The following is an 11526-nucleotide window of genomic DNA, read 5'->3' as shown; positions in this document are numbered from 1 at the left end:
AAAAGTAGGTGCAAAAAGAGTTTTCAGCCCCAAATCTCCATCTCTGTGCCTGTTACTTTGTTACACACTTACCCTTCTGGTAGAGGTGGGAAAAATATCAGGCCGCAACTCTCAAGGAAAGGAGACCTTCATCCTTTTTCTTCACCAAACATACTGGCTTCCCAGGGAGAGGTGAGCAGAACGATACAACCCAAAAGGAAGACCCAAGAGGATCGGGCCCCAAAAGAAGAACAAAGAGTTGACCTATTATGGAAATAAAAAAAGCTTTGAATTCTCTCCATTTCTAATTTTCAGTTCTCACTTCTTAGTGCTATAGCAATTCGCATTTTTAAACTTAACTCATTAAAATGCTTCTCTTTAGGGATTGACTTGGGCCCTTTTCCCCTCAAAGAGGTGAGATTCTGAGCATGATCATCCCCCACACTTGGAACTTTCTTCTTTGAACACAAGGAGCTTCACAGTTAACCACATACTGTTTTCTACTTGAAGGGAAATTGACACATTAGGATTAGGACATTAATTCTCCATCTTTGCCATTTCTTCCATGAGTCAACCTGTAGCCAATAGATAACTCAGTTTCTTAATGTCTTCCAATTCCTCCTTTGGGGTACATCTAGAAGTTTCTGAATGAAATCAGGTCATTGCTTTGATAATCTTCACCACAGCCCGACTGTACATTCTATCAAAAAAATTACCTTCTATTTATTTGTCATCTCAAGTCATCATATTGTACCACCAGTTCCATTAGATATTTTATGCAATGCATAACAGGTAATAAAAAATTGCCAATCCATGTCAGCCCCTGGGAGAGTGCTGGGGCTAGCGCTCGGGGGATGGGTTGGGTGGAAGGAGCCATGAGGGGCCACCTGGAGCCCCCACTGTGCATTCCTGGGCCCCATCCCCCAAAAGCTAGGCAGAGCCAGGTTTATTGGGGGAAACAAGAGGGACAGCCGGGCACCTATCCCACCATACTGTGCAGGGGCCCAGCCTTTCTCCCCTGTGCCAGACCACCCAGATGGGGGATCTCCAGGCCCTCCCCGTGTGGTCTAGCCCAGCCTGCCCAAGTTGTCCCACCAGTTCTACCAATTGACCACCGCCCAGCCCCACATCCTGCACTGGCTTGCCAAGGATCCGGGGATGGGCAAGGGCCATCTGGCCCACTCTGGAGTCAACAGTGTGTCTCAGGCGAGGCCCAGTGGTGATCCATAATGGGAATCCAGTCAGTTTGGGAGCGGACTGGATTCAGCTTCATTCAGCATTACTACGAGTGATTTCATAACGCCAGAACCCCATAGGTGCAATTTATATTGATGCGTCATGCCTTACACGCATCTCCGTACATGAGAGGGAGAGCAATCCCAGGGGAAAGCTGCCATTGTGGAGAAGTTGCCTAGCCTTCTGTTGCAGGAAATCCAGCACAGCACCACAGCGCGGGACCATCAGCCCAGCGAGACGGGAGCATCATCGGCATAGTCACTGGCCCGCTCAAGGTGATGAAGACCCCAGCATGGGCTTCCACCAGATGTTCCCCTAAAGAACATCAATGGTGCGTGGGTTTGCATCAACGGATGTTCAGGCTTGCCCTGTGCAACTTTGGCTGACCTCCTCCTCCCAGCCTACCATTCTTGCTCTTTCCTCCTCCTCCTCTTCCTGACACTATTCACAAGTGTCCAGATGCTCCGCATACCAGCACAAAAGCTCAGGGCAGCCGTGGGAACCGGCGCAGCTACTCCGGGTGTCCCGCCTGAGGTTCGGATGCCAGATTGCTTGCATCTGACCAAAGGTTGTGTTGTTCCAGAGCCTGCCTTGGGAAGACTTAAGTAACGCAAAAGGTTGTCTTTTGTTTGTTTTGTTTCAATCTACTGACAAGTTGCTCAGTAACCCAAAAATGTGAAGGAGAAAGTCTCCGCCTCACTGCCCAGGTCCTGGTTTATTCTGAGGTTTCGATGCCATATTATACAAAACAAAACTTGAAATTTTCTTAAGAAAAAAAAAAAGACAAAACAAACCCAATCCCAGCAAAACAAAGAATGTGGTAACATCTCTGCTGGATAAATAACCATATTTACTGTCATTTCAGGCTCATCAAATGCAAGTTAATTCAATTACTCCAGGGAATACTGCTTCTAAGCAGAAGAGCCGGAATTCAAACCCGGGTCTGATGGACCCTGAAAGGGAAGTAAGTGCTTGATCATTTTACTGTCCTGTGTCCTCCCCTTTAGTGCCCGTCCCAGATAACTTAAACTCTTACATTTTCTTTTCCAGTGTAGGTAATGTTCTTTCAATGCCTCTTTCCCCAACAATGTCTGCAAGTAAATGAAAAACCAAAAATAGTTTTTAAAAAGGAATGGTCTATTAAGGAAGAAGAAAACCAAGAAAAGTAAACCTTTGTACTGTTTAAATAGTTTTCACTATTTAAATTTATTTTCTGAAACTAGTAGGAATAAGAGGCTAAACAATTCTCTAGCAATACTAAAGAAATCCCCCCAGGTGTTCACTATAAGAAGATAGTGCATTGTTACAGTATATTTTCACCTTAGAATTACAGTACGAGTCTTCTCTGTAACATAAAGCTCAGAATCCCAAGACCGCTTTTAATTGTGCTTTTAAAATTATAAGAAGTTTAGAGACAGCTTAGGGAAAATTGAAGAAAATTTGTTTAGAAAAACCACTTCCAATAGTAAATAAAAGGACTAGGGTGTAGGCGTGTATCTGGTCAGAGAGCATCTACCTGAACCCAAAAGTTCCCCAAAGCAGCAAGAGAAGCACCTTGCCCTTTAATAACGCTGATCAAAAGCTTTTGTCATAATTTATCAAAATAGTGGCTGATTGGCTAAGTCCTTCTAAAAACCTAGAAGTTCTGTCAGGTCAAATTCAGGTACACCAAATGGACTCAGGAAAAAGAAAAAAAAAAACAAAAAACCACCACTTTCATCTTTAAAAAACCCAGACTTGTTAGAAACTAGTTTTCTTTAGTGTCACATAGCAATTTCCTAAGCACCACATTTCTTTTAGGATGATACCTTACTTTTTTTGTTGTTGATTTGATCAACATCCCTGTTGTCCTCGTCACTGGCATCCTCGCTGTCCTGCCGTACTTCTTCCCACTCTCCTTCTGTTCAGTTGACGTGTTGTTTGTCGAGAGTGATGCATTATGGGGCTGGGTAACTTCGTGTCTGTTACCACGTGGGTTACGGCAATAACAGTACTTACGTTCTCAACGATTTTCAGAGTTACATAGCGTGATACTACGAAATAGTATAATATGTGAAATATTATGATAATATTATTATCATAGTGATAATAGTGAAAGTCTATTTTTTTGAAGAAAGTGACAAAACAATACAGAACTTTGAATATTATTATTATACATCTTTATGATCAATTTCTAGTGTCATTAAAATCTTCGAAAAGTCTTTAAAATTCATTTTCAATGGCTACTCAAACATGTTTGAGTCATTCTAAAATAAGCTATTTACATTTTACAGATGGGATTTGTATCTTCTTTCTCTGAAAAGAAAATAGACAAATGTCATGGTCTATTTTTATTAGGAAGAATGTTTCAAATGTACTGGCTTTAAGAAATTAGGAAACAAATTGATTAGATAGTAGTATATCCAAGAGCCTTTCCACAGGAAAGCTAAAGATTTATATTGTTTCTTGTTTACAATTTCTTAAAACCACTCATACAAACAGACGTGACCCACAGTATGATTTAAGGTAATCTGGAGCACATTGTGTATGTCTGTGTGTGTATATACATATATTTGTTTTTAATTTGTTATATATGTGCCTGTTTGAGACAGTTCACTCAGTTACTAGCTCACTGCATTAACAGACTGAGGACTTATTCATAAGGAAATGTATGATGTATATTCTCTGTACAGTGATGGCAACGGCAAGCGGTTTTGGGATACGACTTACGTTACAAAAAACCCTCAGTGTGCAAATAGAATACATCATTCAACCTACTTAGGAAAAATATATACAAAACAATATGTTTTCCATAAATATCTTTTTGGTAATATTGAAAATGGAGTAAACATATTTGCAACGTGCCGGCATATCTTATTCTCTTCAATTGCCAGAACTCGAAGTTGAACAGCATTAAAGCAATAAGGCTGAATACAAAGCAACGTGAGGGGAAACCTGAATGCAGTGCTGTGCCCCAGATTCTGTATAGAAAGATTATAGGACAAACAGAAGAATTCCAAGTTATATTAACCTATACGTTTTTAGCTTTCCCAATTCTAAACTAAAACTAATCAAATGCAGCCATTTCCCCCCACACACACAATCCTATAATGGTTCATGCACAGATCTTGGTGTTTACCTGAGAACCTTGTTCATGAGTAGATAAATATTTCTAAATGTTAAGATTCCAAGGTGAGTCGCGGCAGGTGCCACGTGAAACTCTGAACAGCACAGATGGTCTATCAACAGTTAATTAAGTAGCAGGTCCTAAAAGGGCAAGCTGCAGACCCAAATTCTGCAGTCAATTCTACAGTCCTATAAAGAGGAAAGCAAAACTTTCTGGGAGCTGGCCTCAGGACACTGTGACATCATTGGGAGAACCAGACAGCAGTGCTCACACATACACATACACGCCGGCACATGCAATCCACAATACAGACCGGAAGAATGATGTCAAGACAAAGACAGGGGCTTGGGATATAGGTAATGAGATCTGAAGTCCTCAGCACAGATCTCAAGTCTTTGTCAGCATCTTTAATCTTGTTTAATGCAACTGGGACAAAAAGTCATTAGCCTTTCCCATCTGTTCACATAATTATATAAAACAGGAGTGGGGTCCATATCCTATGCCTGGATATCCCTGTCTACACTCCCTGCCCCCTAGGAGCTTCCCACCCCAAAATCTTTTGAGTACACTGTGGATATGAGAAAGATTTCATAATAATCAAGGCAAACAGGTTTTGTGTGAAAATATGCAAGTCACTTAAGCTCTCTGAGCCTTGAGTTCTGCATCCATACAATGGTGTTACTGGCACTATGGTATAGGTAGAAATATGGGAGGACAGAATGTGCTGATCCATCTGAGAACAGAGCCACATACATTATAACCGCAGAGTTATAAATGAGCTGTTGCAATGATGACGACGTCTTCCTCAAAGTCAATTTCTAATATATCATTATTTCCGTATATAAATCAGTACTTGGCACACAATAGGCAAGTATGTGTTGAAAGAATCAGCGTATGTTGAATATAAGGGCATAACTCTGTGGGATGGATACTAATACATCGTGTCACAAAGAGAATGAAGCTCAACGTCAAGGGGATTAGATGAATAACCTGACCCAGCTAGTAGCCATTCGAAGTGGGCGAGCAGAGATGTCCCGCTATTCCCTCTTCTATCGTGATGTCAATCTGCTGTCGCTGGGGCAGGTCTCCCTTGATCAACACAGCATACCTGTGAAACAGAGAACAGGTGTTTACTTCGCAGGCAGGTGAGTTAACTGATGTCCACAAGGATAGAACATTTTGCCTTAGACCGTTGTGTAGGTCTTGGGCAAATGGATGGTAAGTTGATTTTAGTGATGTGGGCGGGGGACGGCAGAAGAATTTTTGTTCTGGGCCCAGGATTTCCAAGATCTGAATGATGAGTCTAACCCCGTGGACACCTCTAGGCAAACAGGAGTGAGAGAAGTGACGTGTTACACCCCGGACTTCATTATGGCTGCCATTTGGCCTCTTAGCTTGTGACACAATGCCGCACACTATAAAGAGGTCATTATTCCTCACCACTGCCTACAACTGTGAATATTCTATCTTTGACTTTAAAAAGTACATTATTGTGTATTTAAATGCAGCTTTTTTGCCTTTTATTTTTTACATTCTATTGGAATAAGATGTGACAAGCATTACCGAAGTTGCTCTCCTATTGAGAATCTCTTTCACAATGACTTTGATGCAATAGAATATGGTTCTTCAAAACATGTTATGATTGCCAGCCGTGAGAGGGAAACAAGAGACAGCGCGTCGAGCCGGTCATGGATCGTTCTTTATTAGAATACATTTGACGACAGAGAAAATCTCTGCTTTTGAAAGACATATTGATAATAATACTAATATATAAATACAATAATGACTAAACTGGCTTGATACACTTAGAATGCATGAGACACGCTGCAGGCAGTCACTCCCATACAGAGATGCTGGTTAGTACCGGGCTCTTGGTCACACAGCTACCGAGGAGCAGAGCTGGGGCTGAATGCGGGGGTCACATGCAGAGACGGTGTTCGCTCGTGGTTACAACATAGAGGCTGTGCTTGGCAGGTGCTTAAGGATGCCAATCACTCTTTTCGGTGCCGACAGTTTGGCAGATAAAGTACCTTCACTCCTTCATGAAGCCAAACACTGTGTGCTAGCAGCTTTTATATAAGATAGCCAGAACACAATAGGCATAGGTGGAATATCACTGCATTTTTTTTTTTTTTTGGTAAAACTGCTTTCGAAGACAGGCTTTACCATGACACTCAGTATTCCTTATAAAAGACATGTGGGAAAACTCAGATTAGACACAACGTCGCCTCTCCTGACTAATTAATATACTTCCTTTTACGAGAAGAGGGGAGCCATAAAAACTCTGATTTTCCATATTTCTCTCGGATGCCAGGAAGCTCTGAGAGAAGCTTGAGATTAATTGTAGTTGCTTTACAAAGCTGAAGTTTTTTTATTCTGATTATTTTCTTCTCTTACTCTCTATTACTTGACTCCGTGTTATTTTCATTTTAATGTAATGCAAGTTAATGAAATGCAATTGCTTTAATGTACTCATTTTTAGTTTTATTTTTTACATATTATAGTTTTCCATTGGAAATAGATCCCGTCTTTCAGAAAAGCAAGCAGACTGGACTTTACTGGGTGATTTTTGTATACAACTTTGGTGGAGTGAATGCCGGAATTTTAACATTTTTGTTATTCACTGTCCTGGACAGACTCATTGTTTTTCAGAACCCCAAAAGGTATAGATGTGTTTGAGAAAAGAATATAATTTCATCTGACATCTTTCAACAGACTCCTCTTCTATTTCAAAATTATACTGAACATGTTACATGAAATCCAAGGGGATAATAAGACTATTATAAATTATGAAAAGTCATACACATAAATCAGTCTCATTAGATTATAATTATAACCCTTATTCACATCAGACTAATAAAAGGGTTGATCTTTGACATATAGCTCTGGGCAAAATCGATCTAAAGTCCTAACTGCAATGTAAAGGCTTTTTGAATAAAAACACAATATGTGAATTGGTTCTTAAGGAAGTATAGAGAATTATTTGGCAGACTTAAGATAAAATGATACTTGATGAAATTTACAAAAAAAAAGAACCTCTTGACTCATTTAAATATTAATATGACACAGAACATTTAGCATCATGTTTCTAAATATTAATATAAAAAGTGCAACACCAATGAATATCAAGTGCTTTAGGAACTTATGGATTCTTTGGGAATTCTTCCTAATTTGGATGGGCCCTCAATTATTAAAAATATAAGAAGCTAAAGTACTTCATTATATGTTTTATCGTTATGTAATCTGAGAGCAGCACCTCTTTAAAAGGGAAAAAGAAATAAAGGATATCTCAGTGGGCATCTATTATTTTATTTTCTTCTTATTCTTTATTATCATGTTCCTATTATTCTTTTGTTTTCTTACTATATTTTCTTCTTATTATATAGTCTTATTTTTGTTTCCCACTGACAAAAATAAGATACCTATTTCATTGAGTAGAAAAAATAGAACTTTATATTTTTTTCTCCATTAATACTCATAGCTTAAAAGTTAGAAATTATAAAACTCTAATATACAGGCCTCTTTACTGTGATAAAGCAGAGAGAGTTAGAGTCCCAGAGAGACCTAAGACGTACCGTGTGGGTTGGGAGATCATGTTTCTTAAAGATTTTATTACTATTCAGCATATTTTAATACTTAACACAAGTAGTGATAATTGTAGGACATAAACTTTTTTCTTAGTAAAAAAAAAATGTTAAAATAACTAGGACACAGTGGAGAAAATGAGGTACTTTCCAGTGTAAGAAAGTCTCATCACCACTTCCCTGGAGGACTAGGGGTGGTCGGGGAATTAATGGGAGCAGGAGAGGAAGGGGACAAGGACCTATGTTAAATCCAGTCATAGCAAACAAATTCTAACTGAAGCTATTTAGTGGCTATTTTTCTTCAGAGGAGGTACTGAACTCTAAATTCCCAAAAAATCTGCCAGTAAATGACTTTGAGGTCCCCTTTTCTATGTATGTCCAAATGTTACTGTTCAAATGTTACCAACTGTAGGAGAAATTAATCAGATAGTGGTTTGGTGACTCCAGCCCTTGGAATTCAGCCGACAAACCCCCAAAGGAATAAAAACACCAACTGGCATTAGCAAGTATGGTTTATCAGAGTGAAATAGGCATAACTTTTGTGAAGCTTAATAAGGGGAAAATACATAAAAGCTACAAAAAGCCTCAAGCCTCAGGTGCAACAATTACAAACCCAAGACTGTTTCCTACAGAAACGACCAGAGATGTGTACAAATAGATTTCAACAAACAAGGACAATAGTGAAAAGCTGAAACAATACAAAGTATCAACAGCAGGAGTTCAGCCGAATATGCAGGATCTAAGATCAGGCAGACACTGAATACTTTCAACAACCAAGAAACAAATGGTAACATGGAAGAATATTCATGATACATTTTTATGTGAAAGAAGCCATAGAGAAATGAACAATGATTCATTATGACCTAGATTAAAGTTACCTTGTTTGCTCTAATAAATAAGTCTTGATGTTGCCAGACTTAAAAAAATAGAAAATTATTTCTTAACATGTAAAGTCATATTGGTAGGAAGCTTTCCCTCATACAGTCATTTAGGGACCCATTTTGATAGGAATTCTGCCATCTTCAACAGGCTACGTTTCTATGGTCGCTCTGGACAACAATACCCAGCCAGCAACAGAGGGAAGAGAGAGGAGAGGATCACAGAGCATTGTGTAATGTAAAAAGCCAGTCCTGGAAGTGGCTTCTATTATTTCCACTCTCGTTTTGTTAGCCCAAACTTGAATCCTGGGCCGCACTAGGACATGTAGTCTGGATTTATCCAAAAAAGGAACAGAAGAGTCAAACAGTTTTAGTGTACTTGTTCACCAAGGTCTGCCGAGGACCTCAGCTTGACCTCCGTGTGTGTGTGTGTGTGTGTGTGTGTGTGTGTGTACACATATTCACATATGTACATAGATTTTCCCTTAGGTAGTAGGATAATGACATTTTTATTTTCTTATTTATACTTTTCCATATTTTAAATTTTTCCAGAATTTTTTTATCACTTTCATAACAAAAAAGTTAAAAAAAAAACCAATGCTGAGATTTCATTATGGAACTGCTTTATATTTTTTTCTTTTTTCCCCTCCAAATTCTCCTAATGTGAATGTAAAGGTAAAGGTAGAAATATCTAATTACAGACAAAACATATTTTCTATAATTAACCCATATCTGAATTGAGGTTGAGTTTGAAAGGAAGAGTCAGATTGTTCATGACATAGAAATAAATTCTGGCGCCTGGATGGCACAGCGGTTAAGCGTCTGCCTTCGGCTCAGGGCGTGATCCCGGCGTTATGGGATCGAGCCCCGCATCAGCCTCCTCCGCTAGGAGCCTGCTTCTTCTTCTCTCACTCCGCCTGCTTGTGTTCCCTCTCTTGCTGGCTGTCTCTCTCTCTCTCTCTGTCAAATAAATAAATAAATAAAATCTTTAAAAAAAAAAAAAAGAAAGAAATTCTGGAATACTTTATATATAACATTAATTATTAATTAGCAAAAGTATATACTTGTTTTATAGAGAGCAAAAACGAATATATTACATATGTGTCAAAAGTGTATATAATATATGTACATAATTTCAGGCACAGCTCCTTTGAACCACCAATGGAATGTCCCATTAGAAATGTTGACCAACAAGGGGTGCCTGGGTGGCTCAGTCAGTTTAGCGAAAAGCTCTTGATTTCAGCTGAGGTCACGATCTCAGGGTTGTGGGATTGAGCCCCAGGTCCAGCTCCTGGCTCAGCATGGAATCTGCTTGAGATTCTCTCCCACTGCCCCTCCCTCCAAGCTCACCTGCCCACTCTCTCTTCTCTCTCTCTCTCTCTTAAAAAAAAAGTTTATCAACAAGGTGCATCTCTGTCTCAAAGCACTCTCCACAGCTTTATAGTATAGTGGATAAAAAGAGTATAAAGGGACAGAAAGAAAAAAACTGTGCATGGAAGAAAGGGTACATTTTAAGAGATCAAAATTCTTCTCCAGCATTCTCTGAGTCAAAAGTGCCAAGTGGAAACAATGAGGTTCTGTGAAGCCAGAGAGAACATGGCTTGAGAATGTCCCCAGTCAGGCGTTGAGCAGAAGCGACCACATGGCAGCAGTCCTCTCAAAGCCTGGGGGTAAATCCAATCTCCACAGTCGGGAAAAATGACATAAAAGGCTCAGAAATCTTTCTCCACCTGCCTCTTAGATTAAAGTGCCCCCAGGTGCCTAAATCACCTGCTTTCCTGTGAGTTCCTAAAGAAAAACAATAAAATATGAGCACCAAAGGGCATAGGAAAGTTCCTGAGGACCCAGATGGCTTGTGTTTACAGCACTGACCAGCCCCACTGGTTTACCTGTGAATACAGGACACAAAGGCGAGAGGAGACCCTTTTCCCTTCACTAGATTACTTTCCCTTGTCCTGACTGGGGGCAGAAGCTACTGCTTCTAGACATGGCCAACTTCACCTTGGCTGAGGGTTTTGCTTTTACCATTTCCCTCCTGCTTGTGGGGACCACGTCTACGCTGGACTGGAGTCTCAACCCAATGAGCTCCAGGAAGCGAAAGAGAATTAAGGGAATCTGGCTGGCACGGAATATTTAAGGTCATGTCTGTGGGCAAGGTCTCTGTTCCCTGCTGTCACTGGGAATCTTCAAGAAGCATCTGACCCGGAAGGCTTTCATCTGTGTGGGCATTGCTTCTGCTCTCTCCAGATACCCTCCACTGTTCAATGCACTTCACAAACATCAGTTCGTACTTTGCAGCCACCACCATCAGACCTTTATTTTTCTTTTTCTACGTTAAAACTTTTATACATCTTTTTTCATAGTGTATTAGAAAAGCCAATAACTGCAGAGAAAAATCCATGTGACATTTGGCAAGGAATGTACTGTACTGTTTTATTTTCCTTCTTCTTTTAATTAACACTAACACCTGCCTGTTCCCTTGCACGGCTAGCCCACTGCACACTGACTCGTACAAGGTTACTGTGTGTGATCTCGGGAGGCCTTTGAAACAGTGGCCAGTTTGTTCCCTCAACATGAGTGATCCCACGTAGAGAGGAGTCAAATAGGTAAATGATCTGTCTCCATGGCCTGGAGAGGGTTCTCTTCCGAAGCTATGAAAGAGACAAGTACATTTGGGGACAATGGTAACCTTTTTACTACAGGGGGGGAAAAGATCAGCAAATTGTACATTGGAGGTAGCCGT

General features: G+C 40.0%; 1 pseudogene; it reads left to right on the top strand.

Annotated features, from left to right (window-relative positions):
* Positions 1 to 1208: 1208 nt before the first annotated feature.
* LOC113251088 (nuclear transport factor 2-like) lies at positions 1209 to 1601 on the top strand (annotated as a pseudogene).
* Positions 1602 to 11526: the final 9925 nt, after the last annotated feature.

The sequence above is a fragment of the Ursus arctos genome, unplaced genomic scaffold, assembly GCF_023065955.2.
Source record: "Ursus arctos isolate Adak ecotype North America unplaced genomic scaffold, UrsArc2.0 scaffold_10, whole genome shotgun sequence".
Taxonomy (NCBI): domain Eukaryota; kingdom Metazoa; phylum Chordata; class Mammalia; order Carnivora; family Ursidae; genus Ursus; species Ursus arctos.
The sequence above is the reverse complement of the archived record's forward strand: the minus strand, read 5'-3'. Positions and strand labels throughout refer to the sequence as shown.